Here is an 18,127-nt window from a genome sequence, read left to right as displayed (position 1 = left end):
TCACAGGTATTTATAAAGAAGATCATTACCAAAGCACATTTGATTTATATATTTGGTTGCAGTATTGTAGATACTCAAATACAGCTTTACAACCTCCAAGCCCAAATGAAAAACATTATGTTCACTCAACTAAAAGCTGAGACGCACAATAAAAAGCTGTTGGCACTCACACACTACTTATGCTATTATGGAGATAGATTTTAATCAACCTAGACGACACTTTCTTGACTGACCTTTTGGGACTGTGCTGTGCTTTAGTGCCTTAAAAATGCTAAAGAGACCAAAACTAAAAATGAAAAACAGGCTTTTAAAAGAAGCTCTTAACAAGACACAGGGCAAAAGGTTATCTTAAGCTTCACCTGGGGCCAATCTGTGTTTGCTTTTGAAAGAAAATGTACCTAGAGTGGTCACACATTACATCAGCACACAGAGACACCCCCTTCTGACTGACAGAACATGAAAGAGGTTATCATTATTCAACTAGTTTAAAACAACTTTAAATTACCTTTTGAAGGCTAGAGAGCAGCCTTGTGAGACCCCCATTCCCCCATTGTGGGACTATTAAAGGCTTTCTTATTCTTATTCTTAAATGTGTGTAGTTACAGTAACCTATGTTGCGATTTGCAAGTGTTCATCTTTACAACACACACACAAAAAATGAGGTGGAAGTCAAACGGAACTTTTTCTATTGACTACACTCAAAGTTACTACATAATCTGTCAAACAAGCTTTTGCACACGCCTTCACAAACGTGGATCCTTTGTCAAAATGACCTTCAAAACAGTCACTGCTTCCTCTTGGCCTTGCTGCAGGATCTTTGTACACAATCAATTGTTACTTGCAGTGAACTGCTGCAAGGTTTTAATGTTGTTTCATCAGCAGCAATGTATTTTCATCTAATTTCATTTTAACATATAGTATCTGTACAGTGTACTATATGTACAGTGCTGCTTTGTGGTATTGGTCTGAAACCTTGATGGTGCTACAGTATGTGAAGAATTTCAAGTCAACTGTTTTTTTCTGTAAAAATAAATATAATAAAATAAATAGATAAATAGTTTACAACTTAGAAGGAAAACGTCATATTCAGATTTAACATAAAAACATTTAATAAACATTTAAAACATTTATTATTGATACCCCTGGCAAATTCTGACTTACTTTTATTCAATCAGCAAGTTTTTTTTGTTTGTCTGTTTTTTGACAGACCAGGCACATGCCTCTCCCAAAAGACAATAAGACTATGTCCAGGAGGCAACATTTTGGAAAAATTGTGTCTGTTTCTACAATATTAATCACTTCTCAATAAGCGATAGAAAAGCCTTTATTGGCTATTACTGCAATCAAACGTTTCCTATAATTGCTGACCAGCTTTTTATATGTCTCCACTGGTATTTTTGTTCATTCATCTTTATCCATGAACTCCATCCCTTTCAGACTGAAAGTGTCCTAAATAAAACATGAGTAATAACTGTTTTCACAATGATACCTCTTCTACATCGTCTTAAACATTGTATTTATATGATGCACATTGATAGAAGCCTGTGTCATTTCCGGTAAAAAATTAAAAAAAAAACTTTGTGAGCTATGCATATTCTAAAATATTTTGACATTGAGGATTCCTTAACAATAATTAAAACACGAATAATTTACATTTTGTGGAAAAGCTTAGTTTTGTTTTTATACAGCTACAGCGGCTCCTTCGTCGACTGATTCGGCCGGTGTCGTGAATACGTCATTACGTCACAGAGACCCTGCGTTCAACACAGGAACTTGAATATCAGCTGATCCTGCTGGCTGTTGTTGATGCCTGAAGTTGCTGTTGTTTGGACACTGTGTTGCTCTTATCTGCTTCTAGCATTGAATGCGCATTATAAACGACAACGGGACAGAGGGAGCATTTAGCGACTAACGAGTGACAAGGGAAACATGTCACAGCAAGGACTCTGAATTTACGCACCAGCGGCAGAAGAGCTAGCTCTAAAGCTTGAACCCTCGGTGGAAGAAGAAAAGAAAAACGGCACAGACAGTCGACGGCTTGGCGTGCTTTCTTTGTTTGTGTGCTCGCAGTCTGAAGCCCAATTTAAATTCTCTCTGTCTTTTTTGCACATACGTTAGTTATATTTACTTTATTACCATTACGCAGAGGATAGCTAACGCGTCCGCTAACATTAGCCAATAGCGCAAAGAAACCGTGTTGTTGTCAAGCTTTGATGCTTTCGTAACCGCCCGACAGTGACAGATAACGGCAGTTCACTGTGAGAACAGCCGGCTTTGGTCTTCTTTCTACTGGTTGACACGGGTCAGCTGCTGTCGGTCGTTTGGAGACTCAACACAGCACTGTAGCCGATCAAGTTGGTCTTCTGTCGTTTAATTAAACTCTGTTGGAGATATTTTGTTCTTCGACCGTTTATAGCCATGTTTGTGTATTATTAACTTTAAACTGACTTAATTTCAGGTTGTTTGTATCCGTATCGATTTTAAACCACACTAACAAGAGGTGAACTGAAAGCTGGCCTTGGACGTTTTAAATTTTTTGATAGGTTGCGTAAGTTGTTTATACGCAAGTCGTCAGCCTTTGCTTGGTAACTTGTTAAAGTGTTATTTAAAACTTGTGTGTCTTAGTAAGTAAGGTGCCGTACAGGATATCATTTTACATATTTTACACATCGTCTTTGATACATTTCTAATGTCGAAAACACGTGGCATGTGATACATCGGTTGATTAGTTTAATATTTGAATGAATTGGGTGGACGTGGAAAATAAAATAAATAGAGTTATGAATTAAAGTAGCCACCTGAGACTATTGTGAAGCAGTCTTGTGATCAGAGAGGCGGGTAGAGAGTAAGGGCCCCTTTTAGGGTCTCTGTGCGTCTTGAGGTGAGGTGAGCTGCTCCCTACTTCTTGCCAATGCTGGATCTGGAGGTGGTGCCTGAGAGATCATTAGGAAATGAGCAATGGGAATTCGCCTTAGGTGGGTTTTCAAGGTATAAAGACATACCTCACACATATGGAAGAATAGAATGAGTTTTAGATGGATTAGTGTTAACTTTGACTAATAAATAAAGACACTAAAGAGTAGGATAACTTCATTTCTCTAACTGTGTTATTGCATGTCTTGGTCTTCAGGGATGCCATTGGCCCAGGCCATCTCTATTTTGCAGAAACACTGCCGCATCATCAAAAACGTCCAGGTTCTATACAGTGAACAGGTAAAATGGGCTGATGTTTTTATGAGTCTTCACATTTTCACTGGAAAAATGTTAATCATCTTATTTTAGGCTGTATTATAGTAATTATACAAAATTTACAAATGCACCTGTTGGTATTTTTAGAATATTTAGGTTGCATTTAATATTAAATGCAACTCATCATGTATCTGTCTGTGTTAATAGCTTATACCATCTGCTAAAAAATTACAAGCTTTTTGAAACATTATTGCTCAGTCCACTAGGGGTCACTAAAACGGCTTAAATGATAAAGATAGTCACAATTCTTTTATGTATTTTAAATGTGCTGTGTGTATGTAAATGACATGTACTGTAAATATTATTATCAGATTTTTTTAAATGTACATTTCCACAAGTTGAATAGTTGTTAATCATTATTCATGGAGTTTGATTTTAAAACACTGTAGGTCAGATATGAGATTGATCTGAGGGCTGCATAAGGGTCATCTTCAAAATCAGCGTATTCTCGATGTCTTTGTCAATACATTTGTTTATCTTTCCCCTTCAGACACCACTCAGCCATGACCTCATACTGAACCTGACTCAGGATGGGATTAAACTGCTGTTTGATGCCACAAATCAGAGACTCAAGGTGAAAATGGTTGATTTTAGGTAATTTCTGGTTGATTTGACAGAAGCACTTTCCACCACATGTAAAAGCAGAACCTGTGTGGGCAGAGGGCACTGAGACTAGGATCGGGAGATATGTGACATCCTTATAGTGTCATTTTCTGGGTGTCGCCAAAATACAATGAAAACTTCCAAAGGGCTCAGTGGCCGTTGAACAGAAGGTTGGATTTTAGAATTTAATGAAATATATATATATATCTAACTCTATATACTATAAAATATATCTAACTAGATATTCTATAAAAAATATCTAACTGATAATTTGTGGTGTAACTTATCTTTCTGTGTTACAGGTGATTGAAGTGTATGACCTAAGCAAAGTCAAATTGAAATACTGGTGAGTAGAAATATATTGACATCTACATGAACATGGGATTTCTATCTAAGCTTTGGATAGACTGGTTATATCTAGTAAGTTCCTCAGGCTACCCCAGTGTATCTTTGAGATTGTGCTTCATGTTATTGCCAGTTGAGAAGCCCTTCACTGCATGAAACATGATATGTTTATGTTTTTCTTAAACTCTGTGCTTATGCGATAGTTTCTCAATTAAAACAGGATAAACCTGGTTAAGTATGAGATTAAGTATTGGCTGTGTGTGTGTGTGTTGTGTTTCAGTGGAGTTCATTTCAACTCTCAAGCCATCGTACCCACCATAGAGCAAATAGACCAGTCTTTTGGAGCCACGCACCCTGGAGGTACTTTCCAAACTACACCCACAATGAAATAGTTTGACCTCACGAATATCTCATTACCACCCCATAAATGTGAAAACATGGCCAATAATGATGCAGACACACATGTTTTTATATTAAATGTTTGATGTTGTGTGAGCCCACATTTGACCTAGCGTATCCCTGTGTCTGATGTTTTTCTTCTGCCCCTCCAGTTTACAATGCTGCAGAGCAGTTGTTCCATCTTAACTTTCGAGGACTCTCTTTCTCTTTCCAACTGGACTCATGGAACGAAGCTCCAAAATACGAGGTCAGAATGGTTTCATTGATTTGCTTTGAGGCCACTTAGAAGTGCTGAAGCACTGTATTTTCTGGGCGCATCCAAATTTAAGTCACACCCATTAGATTTTAATTTAAAAAAAAAAAATTTCATATATATTTCAATAGGCCGCACCTGTCTATACGCCGCAGGGGTCCATGGTAAAACATGAGATATTTACGCAGAGAGATGATACAAAGAAAGATTGTTGTAACTTTTAATTAAATATGGTAAATGTTTTTTCCTCAATTGTGACTGAATGCCCCGCTGGTTAAACATGCAGCAGCATGTCACAAAAGTAACTGAACTAGCTATTTATTTAAGGCAGAAAGAATGATTCGCTTCGTCGGCTCTGTCCATCTGACGTGGTCGGCAAGTCAATCACATATGGGTGCGTCCTTAAAAAAAAAAAAAAGAAACCAAAAGATCTGTAATGTAACACCAACAGCAAGATCTACACAGTGTAAACATCTTGGCTGTGTTCGTCGGCATGAAGCTTTTAAGCTGGTAAAAATCTACAAATTAGCGGCACTGTTGTTTAAGACACAGGGTTCGCCAAGTAAGCTACGATGCTTAATAATGTAGCGCTGAATAAAGATGCCTAGACCATCAAAAGTCATGCTGCTTGTTTAATGTTGTGCTTAAATAATTTTTTTTATAATACAGTATGTGGAAATGTAATCATTAGGGAGGAGCACACCAGGATGCAAAACATCTCAAGCAACCTTGTATTATCCGTTATGCAACAGTTCGTAATTAGTGCCTCCAAAACGACACAGAAGCCACCGGCTCATAAATCACATTTTCAATACCGAAGGGCCCAGTCAGGAAATCTGCTAATTTATTTATTTATTTATTTATTTATTTATTTATCTATCTATCTATCTATCTATCTATCTATCTATCTATCTATCTATCTATCTATCTATCTATCTATCTATCTATCTATCTATCTATCTATCTATCTATCTATCTATCTATCTATCTATCTATCTATCTATCTATCTATCTATCTATCTATCTATCTATCTATCACATACTGTGTTGTTGTGGAATGTGTTGGAGGGCTGTGTAATTAGTACTTATGGATATTCAGCTGCTCTGTTCCTGCTTCTCTCAGGTACAGATGTCATCATTGCGCTGTCTCTCATGCTTATTTTGATAGACTCCATATCCTGCTGTTACTTGTTTTGTTCTTGTCCTAGTTTCTGTTTTGTCTTTAATGCTTCATTGCTCACTTCATGAAGGTTATTATTCTTGGTTTTATTGGTATAAGGTTTATTGAATGATAGTGTTTATATTGTATTTGATATTGCATTATACACCATATATAAATCTTTTTAGAGGACAACACTGCAAAAACAACTCTTTGACACAAAAAATAGTCAGTGTAAAGTTTGTATGGGTGTAAATTTAGTCCCCTCAAAATAACTAAAAATACAGCCAATTATAGCTGAACCCCTGGCAACAAAAGTGAGTACACCCCTAAGTGAAAATGTGAAATGTCAATATTTTGTGTGGCCACCAGCCAGTACGGCTTGAATTCTCTTGGCCATGGAGTTCTTCACAGGTTGCCACTGGAATCCTCTTCCACTCCTCCATCACAACATCAAGGAGATGGTGCACATTGACACCTTGTGCTCCTCCACCTTCCTTTTCAGGATGCCCCAGAGGTGTTCTATGGTGTTTAGGTCTGGAGACATGCTTGGCCAGTCCATCACCTTTACCCTCAGCCTCTTTAGCAAGCCACTGGTCATCTTGGAGGTTTGTTTGGGGTCATTATCATGCTGGAACACTGCTCTACGGCCCAGTTTCTGGAGGGAGTGGGATCATGCCCTGCTTGAGTATGTCACAGTACATGTTGGAATTCATCTCTTCCTCAATGAACTGTAGCTCCCCAATGCCAGCAGTACTCATGCAGCCCCAGATCATGACACTCCCAACACCATGTTTGAAGGTAGGCAAGACACACTTGTCTTTGTACTCACTCACCTGGTTGCCGCCACACACGCTTGACAGCATCTGAAATAGGTTTATCTTGGTCTCATCAGACTACAGGACATGGTCCTTAGTTTGCATGTCTGCAGCAGATTGTTTGCGAGCTTTCTTTTGCATCATCTTTAGAAGAGGCTTCCTTCTAGGACGACAACCGTGCATAGCAAATTGATGCAGTGTGCAGCATACTGTGTGAGCACTGACAGGCTAACCTCCCATCCCTTCAATCTGTGCAGCAATACTGGACGCACTCATCCGTCTGTTTTCCAAAGCTAGTCTTTGGATTTGACGCTGAGAACATGGACTCACCTTCTTTGGCCGACCATGGCAAGGCCTCTTCTGAGAAGAACCTGTTCCCTTAAAGCGCTGGATGATTTTGGCCATTGTGCTGCAGCACAGTTTCAGAGTGTTGGATATTTTCTTATAGGCCTTGGCCATCTTTATGTAAAGCAAGAATTTGTTTTTTTAGGTCTTCTGAGAGTTGTTTGCCGTAAGGTGCTTTAAAATGACTACTTTTCATTGTGTCAAAGAGTCATTTATGCAAGTGTTGTCCTATGAAAAGATATAATTAAATATTTGCAAGAGGTGTGAGGGGTGTACTCACTTTTGTGACATAATGTAGTTGTTTGCTTAGTTCAGCCTAGTCTCATGAATGTTTGAACGTTTGAATCAGACTTATTTCTCAGCCGTAGCATATTTTCTGTAAAAAAAAAAAAAAAACTTTTACCCACTTAGAATTTTGACTGACAAACACACTGTCTCAGTCACTAAATATGCATTCATATTTACATTTTTCTAGTAAACAATGACTGAGAGAAAATATATACATATATATGTTTTGGCAGTCATTTCATTTCTGACCATATATCAGTCTCTGCAAGAACTGCCAGCATTACAGCAACTAATTGCTGCTGATTGGATATTGAACCTCAGTCAGATTAGGTATTTCTATGTGACACAGGTCCAAGTGGGATCAAAATCCAGTATCCTCAACCAGACAGAATATTGTTGAACATGGGAATTTAGGTCATTTACTGGCTTGTAAGAAGATTAATTATTTTTTACTTGACCAAATATCTCTTCGGTGTCAGTTGTCTTCTCAGTATGTGTGTTTAATGTTCACGTCCAGCACACAGTGTATATGAGCCCAGTTGTTTTGCCTTGGCAGCCTAACTTATGCCCTGGGTTTGGCCTCCCTGCAGATACCACATGGGGCCATGGTCCAAGAGGATGCACATCTACACTGGCAACAACCTCCAAGAACAAAGTAATGTTCATAGACTATTATTTGAGCCAAAGGAAACAAGGAGACTGTGTGGATGTTATTATTACTTGGTTAAAAAATATATTTTTATTGTATTCATATTGGTCAAGAAGTACAATCATGCTTCCAAGAAAGAATTTATTATGATTTTACTTCAAATATTGATATAACTTCGCAGAGTGTAAAGAAATCACTAACACAAACCTTTTAATAATAAGAAAAACTATTAAAGCACATACACACACTCCCATCTCTGTCTTTAGAGCTCCAGCCATGCCATTAGCTTGTTCCTTGGCAACATCTATGCAGAGTGCGTGGATGTCCTGAGAGATCAAGCTGGACCACTGGGGCTCAAACTCCGCCTCCTCACTGCAGGTAATATGCACTGACCGTAGTTCATTCTTTCTCTCTTAATCTCATTCCACTTGGTTTGTGTGTCTTGTTATGACTATTTCTCATGTCACGTCTGGAGGCTGAGTGACTTATTCTTATGTGTTTTGGGTGGTAATGCAGGTTGTGGTCCTGGTGTGATGGCTGATGCTAAAGTGAAATCTCTAGAGAGGAGCATCTTTTTTGGAGATTCCTGTCAGGATGTCCTGGGTGCTCTGGGTTCACCACATAAAATCTTCTACAAGTCAGAGGACAAGGTTGTGGCTTCTTTAAGCTGTTGTTGCACTTAGTCATTAGCATTGTGAAAAGCACACTGACTCAGATAATTATATATTTTTTATTGTGTTAGGTTAAGTGTTAGTTCTTTCTCAACAACATCTGATGTCACCAATATTTTTCATTTTAGATGAAGATCCACTCTCCTTCGCCTCATAAGCAGGTTTCCGTCGAAATTGTAATGATACTCTTCAACTACTTCACACTTGGAAGTGGTATGTTCATGTCTCTAATCTGTGTGCCCACAATTGTGTATTTCTGTGATGATAGTATTGTACTTGCCTAATTTTTTTTTAATGACAATTAATTAACTTTGGAGACATTGGTGCCTGTGTAGTTCAAAATTAGTTGCTGAGAGATAAGAGCAAACGTAGATGTGACGTACTACATGAATTAAATTGGTCGATATTTAGATACTGTAAGATTTCTTTTATATAAGTGTGACTGATACTCCCAGCAGTACCTGTATGACTTAAGTGAATGTAACAATAGCAGTGTAGCCCAGAATAGAGTTCAGTCATAATTTTAAATAACAGACTGTTGGATGGGTTTCAGTTTTGGGGGTCGACTTTCAGTTTTCAGTCATGCTGAAGAGACTCTTTTTGGGTTACTAACTAGTTCTCCAGACCTGTCTGGGTTTTGAAATTGATAAGTTCTTCTGTCGCTAAACGGTAACTATTTAAGGTTTATCTCAAAGCTCAGAGAATGAATTAAACTTTTGTTTGATGAGTTTATTTTCTATTTCCTCAATTGGGACTGAGCTGCTGTGGTTAGGTTTTGCACAAAGAGTGTTGATGATTTTGGCATCTTGTATTTCAGGATATCCTGTTTGACTCAACAACTCACCTAGTTAAAAAGTTCGTCCTCCATACCAATTATCCTGGACATTACAACTTCAATATGTACGTAAAATACACAATAATATGCTACAAATTATTTTTAGGCATTTTTAATTCATTAGTTGTCATGTTGTGTTTGTGTTGTGCCTTCTCTCTCATTAGATATCATCGATCTGACTTTAAAATTCCACTTGTCATTAAAAAAAGGTAAGATGTGTTGTCAGACATGACTCTGACTCGATAATTAAAAAATAATTTTATTAATTGATTTATATCTCCTCTTTTTGTCATGTTTCACCCTAGAGGGCGTTGATTCTCAGACAGAGGACTGTGTGTTAACTACCTACAGCAAGGTCAGTTCCAGAAATATAGAAACATTCATTGTCATGGGACTCAGTTTGTAAATCCAACAGGTGGCGCTGCGTTGCAATCTGCCTGTAATAGTAATGATACTGAATATCTCACTTGTGTACTCTATCCCTGGAGGATCTGCAGTAAATACAGCAATAAATGCAAAACAAAGATGTGTTATTATTCCTCTGATCAGCTAAAATCAGTTGCTTAACAAACCTTCCTGTCATGCCTTACTGCTGCTTACTGGTACATGACACTTCCACAACTTTTTACTTTTTGATTCTCTGCCAGTGGGATCAGGTTTCAGGAATTGCTAGGTCACCCGATGGAAAAACCTGTTGTGCTCCACAGGTAAAGTCCTTGTACGCACACTGCTACATGGCAGTTTCATAAATCTAAGATTATTTTAGTTTTTAAGTCGTGTTCTCCCATCTTGATGACATGTTTGACAGGTCCTCGTCAGCCAACAACACCAACCCCTTTGGTTCGACCTTCTGTTTTGGACTGCAGAGAATGATATTTGAGGTACGAACATCATTGGTAAATAGTGAGGTTATTTGGAGGTTGAGTTATTGAAACTGGACTTCTTTTTTTGAAAAATCAAACACTACTCATCCAAGGGACTTCATCTGGCTGGCATTATATATTTGCCATATGAGGTGGTCTTGTTGACTTCATTTGAAATGCTTGTATTTTCTTTCTCAGGTGATGCAGAATAACCACATAGCATCAGTGACCCTCTATGGTTGCTCCTCGGACCACCGGTCAAGCACGACCTGAAGTCCAGAAGTAGTTCCCACTGAACAAGTAATAAGAATCATGTTCCATTCTGGCCTGTCCTGAATCTAGTACCTAGACTGACTGAACTTCTAACCCAGAACCTAATTTATAGCCAATGCAAATCTAACCAAGAAAAAAATTAGGCAATTCCCACCAATTTAGATGCTACATGCTATTAAACAGGAACTCAAGATAATCCAGAAACAACCAAGTCAACGTGTCAATAATTCACTCTTCCATGTGGATCCTAAGAAACGCTTTCAATCAGACACAGCTTGGCACAGTAAACCCCAAAAATAGAGCATGCCACGTCTTTGAGCGCGGATGTGTGTGACATAGTTGCATTAACCTGTAGAATCAATCAAATGAAATCATTTATTGGCTGTGTGGGAAGATCACAGTAAGATGAAGTCGTCTGCATTCTGCCATCAGCGACAAAAGACAGTGAGACAAAAATGCAAGATTTAATGCTGAACATAAGGTAGAGTTACTGCAATAGCAAAACCACGCTCGGACTGAATGAGAACACATCAATCAACACACACTGCCAGCCAAACAGAGCCACTCGTCTTCCGCCACCGCTCACAAACCAGACCCAACTACTTATGTCAAAGACTGGATTTAAACCAACAAGAACCAAACTAAACCAGCCCAGAACAGTGTATCAAGCCATGAGAAACTACAGAAGACTGAACCAGAAATGGAAAAACCCCAGAATTTAGCTTTTGTTGTGTAGGAGAAGAATCACATAATCTAATGACTGGGTCAGTCCAACCACAATGAAGTCTCTGACATCTAACAGTCCTCACCTCACTTGATTAATGTCTCCGTCTTTATCTTCAACTTTTATCAGCGGTCCCCATGAATACGGGCGTAATAACATCAAACACTCACAGCTGTGTGTCGTTTGCAGGTCTGAATCGTGCTGTGTCGGTGTTATGCTTACACACACCCAGAGTTGCATAAATTATGAAAAACAAATCTACACGCTCTTTTCACAGATGTCACATTTCAATATTTTCAGTAATTTCTTTATTCAGTTTGCTGCATTTCTGACCACAGAGCGTTTTTTTTTTTCAAGGACAAACCAGGAGACATGCAGGCATGGCACAAAGATGCATGAACCCGGTCCAGCATATTTGAATCAGAGGAGGAATCATTACAAGCAACAAACTGGCAGTCTGTTGCATTTATGATTCCGTGAGGGGCTTCGTCACAGTTCCCTTGTTTTTTGACTGCCCTCCCTCTCACTCACACCATGTCAATTTTTAATGTTCATTTTTTAACATTTGCACTAATGCACACCTTTGTACTTTGATTGGTTGATCGTACCCTGTCCCTGGAGAGTTGTGGGAAGGCTGGCGTGACAGATTGTTGAGTTGTGTTTGTGAATATGTGATTTCTCCATTGTGAGGACAGAGGAGAGGAAATTGTGTTTTGTCACATTTCTTTCCATCTACATGTTACCATGTCTGCTTTTATCTCCACAAAATATTGATGCGTTGCAATTCCCGAGCAATGTCTGCATTTATTTTTTTGTTGAATTGCCAAATGCTACAGCCAAAGACATTTCATTGATCTGCTGACATTACCACTGTAATCTCTTGCCTAAACCTATCCCTGTGTCACATGTTGGCACTATATTTCTGTTACATTTTTTCTTTTAAACTTAAGTGTCTTTTTAATTTTTTTTTAATGTAAATCCTGTTCAGTGTAACTGTTGGCAGTAATCTGCCATTTGGATTAGATTGCTTATGAACAATAGAGAGAGTTTCCCCAGGTAGCGTTGGTGTCTAATTATTCTGGGGTTATTGTTTTCAGACAGATACAATTCAAGGAAATACCATAATCTGCTTCTAGATTCTATTAATTTTAACATCAGTCATTTCTTTTAACATGTGAGTGCAGTTTGCTATTTACACAATTTTATCTGTTTAAAGTATTTTTTAATTAACTATGTATTAGCTTTAATACATATATTCTTTTCAATTGTCCCTTGACAAAAATGCCAGTTGTTGTTTTTTTTTTTTGGTCACTTTTGCTAGGCAACGCTTTTGATAGCACCATCGCAGACATCAGGGTCCGAGACAAGTTTGTATCCATCAAAAACGGAAATTAGGAGCTATCTGATTACAGGTTGCAGTCAATTGAACTGTTTATTTATTCAGTGTGTGTTAAATACTGTGAATATTAGTAAGTGATTAAATTGAGTAAATCAAACATTTCTTTTACCCATCAGCGAAAACAAAAAGCATCAAATATATATTGTATTTCTGACCAGGATTATATTTTATATTAACAAAAAAAAACTAACTTCTATTTCTCAATCTGTTCCCAATCAGTGGTTATCTTTATTTGCATCCGGCCTGATGTTTACAATCTGTGTTGTGTTGTTGTGGTAACGAGGTGAAATGCAGTAAATAGCTGTATTATAATGTCCTCTTCTTTACACAGTGTTTAATAGATTATCACTGACTCAGTTGTTGGCCGAGTATCTAAACATTCCCTCATTGATTCTATTAGATTTGAAACTCAGGAGGAGGCATCTGCACACATCCAACACATTAACAGTCATTGAACCTAAAATTCTTTTTTCAGACCTCACAGTATTCAAACCTTTACACACAAGTCTAAACTGCACAACTGCTCTTTAAACACAAACAGAGAAAACAATAACCCTTCTTTACATTTAGACATTTTCTTAACTGGGACCCCCAAGAGATACAAACTGTTTTCAATTCCAGCAAGTTCACCTCATGATGGGACTCCCAGTTGTAAAGGGTACGATAATGATGGCCCATAAGCACTCTGTTCCTTATTTCTTTTTTTGGTTGATCCACATCTCAAGTTAAATGGGGAACCAGATGTGTCCATCCCTACTCGTGCTATATTCAGGCATTTTAATATCTCTTGCTTTTGTGCAAGTACGTACTAGAAAATAATATGTAAAACAATACTGTTGAACATTGTGCCTCATCTCCCACCGACTTTCTTTGACTTCTGTCTCTTTCTCCTATGTAAAAAGAATCCCCTTGTACATATGATATGAGAATGCATTCTGAGCTGCATCATTGTCCAATATTTATGTGTCACTCAGCATTAGAAATGAGCCAGTGTATTATTATGGCTGTCTCAAGTCATTTAAGCTTCCTTGTTACCTGCAGAAAATGGCGAGTTGGGTTGGGTTTCCTAAAACAATGTTTTGAAAGAACATTTTCAGTTTGACATGTGTTGCATGTGTTTGCAAGTAATCCAGAACTGCAGTATATGTTCCTGAAAACCAATTATAGTCAACATAGAATAGATTATTTTTGCCAAAGTTAGGAGCTGCCCAGAGGTATATATCTGTTGGGCTGATTGGTTTAAATTCAATCCTTAAACATAAGTTCTATCAATTTAAATCAAGTAATCAACATAACAATGAGCTCACAAGCTCTGACCCAAAGGAAAGTAGATAAGTCAAAAAACAATACTTACGAATGTTAAATGACTAAAGGACAGTGAGCCCACATGATGCAGGGCTCAGACCCTAGTTTTGGTAAGCCCAGCCCAGTGCTGTGGATGCATTGTTGCTGGGAGAAAACACAGTGAGCTGTAGGGTGCTGGGTAGTTTATCTCACCCAAACTCAGGTGGTCATATCGCATCCTATTGCTGATTTTCAGCTTTGCTTATTTCAATTTGTACAGGAAAAAGAAGTGACAACTTTAAACTATGAGTCTGAGCAGCTTTCAAATTTCACCTGATTTTTTACTGCATAAAATGAAGGATTGAGTGACTGATGATCAGATTGTTGTAATTTTTAATGGGACAGCTTCGGTTCAGTGTAATGAGAAACTTATATTAATGCTTTTTATTGTCTGTTCTTGGTATCATATGTTCTGTTGCCCATCTCCATTTTTCTCCTCAGAATATTTGAGGACTTGTTTTAAGCCCAATTCTGGAAACTGGGCAGCTAAACTTAATTAAAACTTGTGGAATTCATTGGTATGTGGTATTTTTATATTTTGAATACTATAACTTTGTGTATGAAGATCTATTCAGCATGTCCACTGAAAAGGCAATAACAATAACATGTAGTGCAAAGAGAACGATTAGGGTTGACTCAGCGCTTTGATCCAACCAATTACGTTTGACAGTGTTTGATGATGGTTGTTGAGATGTGCTACAGCTGTTGCACTCTTCAACTCCAATGCAACATTTGGACCTTTATGAATCCAGTGCTCACTGTTCTTTGACATCAAAGTTCATTGTCTGTGTGTGCAACCAGGATATGAAAATAATAAAAAATGTGGATGTGAAAGAGATCAGGAGGTTTTTATTTCAACCTTGAACCTCTTGACTTCAGAACAGACAGAGTTGTACTGGTGGCAAAACTTAAAAGGGGTCACAAGTACAAAGCACATTAGAGACACAAACAAGGTCTTTCTGACATTAAACACCTTATGAAAACAAATTAGGACGAAGAATTGGAATTATTTTACTAAAGTAAAACCTAATGTTTTGTTTTGTTGCTGCGTGATATGGTTCCCGTGCAGCTGGTTTCTATTTAGACTCCTTTTGTTGTTACTGGAGGGAACAGATAATGTGTCCATCCGTTTGTACTTATGTCCAGCATTAGGAAGAGAGGAGAATCTCTGCTATTTATTCACATCAGCACATGAGAAAAATACTAAACATCACTGCTGTCTTTTCCATCAACCCAGTCTTGTCTGGTCTTAGCTGCCACTGACCCAAACAAAAGACAAAATCTTAACATTCTGATGACCTTAGATGGATGGGGTTATACCAGCTAACCACATTTAAATATATTGTCCCTTCTAATGTGAAATATTTGTGTACATAATCAAAACCAATGACGTAAAAAAATACTTTAAAAAATCTAGATATTCAATTCATTAAAAAATCTTTGCCAAACAAAATTGTGCACCTTAGTTGTTAACAATGTAGAAACAGAGAAGCTCTGATGCTAAAAAACAGAACTTCCTTCCTTCCTGTCTGAAAAATTTAAAGCACAATTGATCTCTGCCAATTAATTTCCCCCAATGTAGTTTTCCAACTTGGATCAAGTCCCATATGACTCAGCTGTGCTTATGTCTGAAGCCTTTCAAATTGGCCACAGATCCTCGATTATGCTCATTTTGTATTTATAGGGCTCTGGCAGATCCCATTTGGACGTGCAGGAGATGACTAATGCGTGACCTGCTTCTCACTATAGTCCTTCTCCATCTCTGTCATCTGTCCCATCGTTCCCCTCCACTTAAATGGCCATGCTGTTGCACTGGCTCGTTTACGGCAGCTCAGTTTGGGATCATGCAGGAGGTTCCACATCAGCCAGATCTGGGGAACACTGAGACTGTGAACAACCATGAGTTCTCGGTAGAAACAGGGATCAAATGTCTGAAGATGAGGCGCTGAAGACGGTCGGGGAATTCCAAAAGTGCGAAAGCCCTGGTGCCGTGACGGTTTTACACCAATAACCTGAAGGCACATTCCCAGAAAGACATCGTCAATGGGAAACAAACTCCACCTATGACACAAAGAAACCCACTGTAGTTCAAAGATCTCTGAAAGAAGACATTTTCTGATTCGTTTTGATGTACCTGTTGACAGGCAGAGCTAAGTCTCCGAGCTGTGTATCCTGACATTACAAACCCTCCTCCACCAGCGTAATTTGGGTACAAACCTCCTCCATACATAAACTCTGGCACATAATACTTAGAACTGCGCCGGCGAATGGGTTTGGCATGGATAATAATATCACCAACAAACAGATCCTCATCTGGCTTTTGATCTTGTAGCATCTCTAATATGTTTTCCACATTAACATACACGTCAGCATCACCCTTAAAGATGAACCTGCATTAGAATACAAAAGATAAAATCAGCAACAGCAGGACACATTTATAAGTGGAAATAAGTTTGACCTCACTTAATACAGTTTTATAACTACTGACTTGACATCAGGGCAGCTCTTGTTGATCCATTTCAGAAAATGTGTTTCTTTAAGTGTCAGATTAAAAAAGGTGTCCTCAAAATCCAGAGCAAGATATCCCCAAAAGTTTGACTCTCATAGGACAAGAGCCGATCCCACAAAGGCAGAGCAGTTTGATTTCGGGGAATACCCAGAAGAAAAACTGTACGTATGGAAACGCCACTTTGAGAACGCTCCTCCTTGCCCCATGTCCGACGTACTACCTGAAATGAGGTCAGAGAAAAAAGGCAGTATGAATGCAACACTAGACCTGAAGATAAACAAACGTAGGGACAGTACTTTATCAAACCAATATTTATCTAAACACTTAAAAGAAAAAAGAGCAACATTATCTTTAATTTGGAGTTGTGTAGGAATGTAACTCTCCAGGGAAATATGAGGCTATTTAATAATATACTGTACACCCTGATGTGTTCATTAGCTCCTTACATTACTCTGCAAATAATTTACAAACAGTTTTACAAACACCGGGTAAAGCTGAGGGTCAGAAAGCGAAAACATTAAGCAGAGATGAATTATGAAGGTATCAATGGAACAATGAGGTGAGTCTACAAAGGGCTACAGTACATGAAACAGCATATTTACCTGACGTTTATCAAAATCAGCAGCAACAGATTTTACTGCGATTAGCATGTAGGGAGCACTGAAATGATCTCCTTCGCCTGCTGCTCCTGTCATGTGACACTTTTCTGGCTGGTCAATGATCAGATTGAAGTTCCTGTTGTCCTTGTCTCTCAGATAACCCTTGAAATCAAATGGTGGCATCGTAGGAGGGGCCTTGCCCGTGACCTTGGGTGACACAGCATTCTTCCGTCGCAACTTGGATTTCACCTGAGATTTGTTCTTGGGCTGAGATTTCTTTAGACTTGAACTGAGGCTTGCAAGGGGACAGGCGTAGGTGTGATGGGTTGGCTACAGACTGATCATTAGAAGACATGTTGTGTGACTAAATGCCTTGATTCATATATAATATGTAAGATTAGTTGGGAACAGGTCATACCTCTGGAGACTGTTGGCCCACCTTCAGCCCAGTTGGTTTCCAGCAGAGTCCGGCTGGAACTTGTAGAGCTGTGAATCTCAAACTTCCACAGTGGCTTGTCCCATCCAGAGGAGACTACAACCTGGAATTCATCGGAAAATGTCAATAACACATTAAATACTTTACAAAACAAGTATTACATCGTAATTCTGTGCTGTTTTATTCCATTCTCACCTGGTGGGCGTAAAGCAGTAGACAGAAGAGTGTCAGTAGCAGTATTGTGCACAGCACATCTCTCTTCACATGGAGGATCCTCCTCATTGTCACCATCTTTCGCACCATCTTTATAAACGTTTTTGTAAAGTACAGAACTAAAGTGCAGGTGTGTGACACTGCTGCAGTTCA

At 38.4% G+C, this 18,127-nt stretch overlaps 2 pseudogenes; one reads left to right on the top strand and one right to left on the bottom strand.

Annotated features, from left to right (window-relative positions):
- The first annotated feature begins 1,724 nt into the window (after window positions 1–1,724).
- LOC114857305 (phagosome assembly factor 1-like) lies at window positions 1,725–10,763 on the top strand (annotated as a pseudogene).
- A 4,279-nt stretch (window positions 10,764–15,042) lies between these two features.
- Window positions 15,043–18,103, bottom strand: LOC114857412 (UDP-GlcNAc:betaGal beta-1,3-N-acetylglucosaminyltransferase 9-like; annotated as a pseudogene).
- Window positions 18,104–18,127: the final 24 nt, after the last annotated feature.

This window comes from Betta splendens, chromosome 6 (genome assembly GCF_900634795.4).
Source record: "Betta splendens chromosome 6, fBetSpl5.4, whole genome shotgun sequence".
Lineage (NCBI taxonomy): Eukaryota > Metazoa > Chordata > Actinopteri > Anabantiformes > Osphronemidae > Betta > Betta splendens.
The sequence above is the reverse complement of the archived record's forward strand: the minus strand, read 5'-3'. Positions and strand labels throughout refer to the sequence as shown.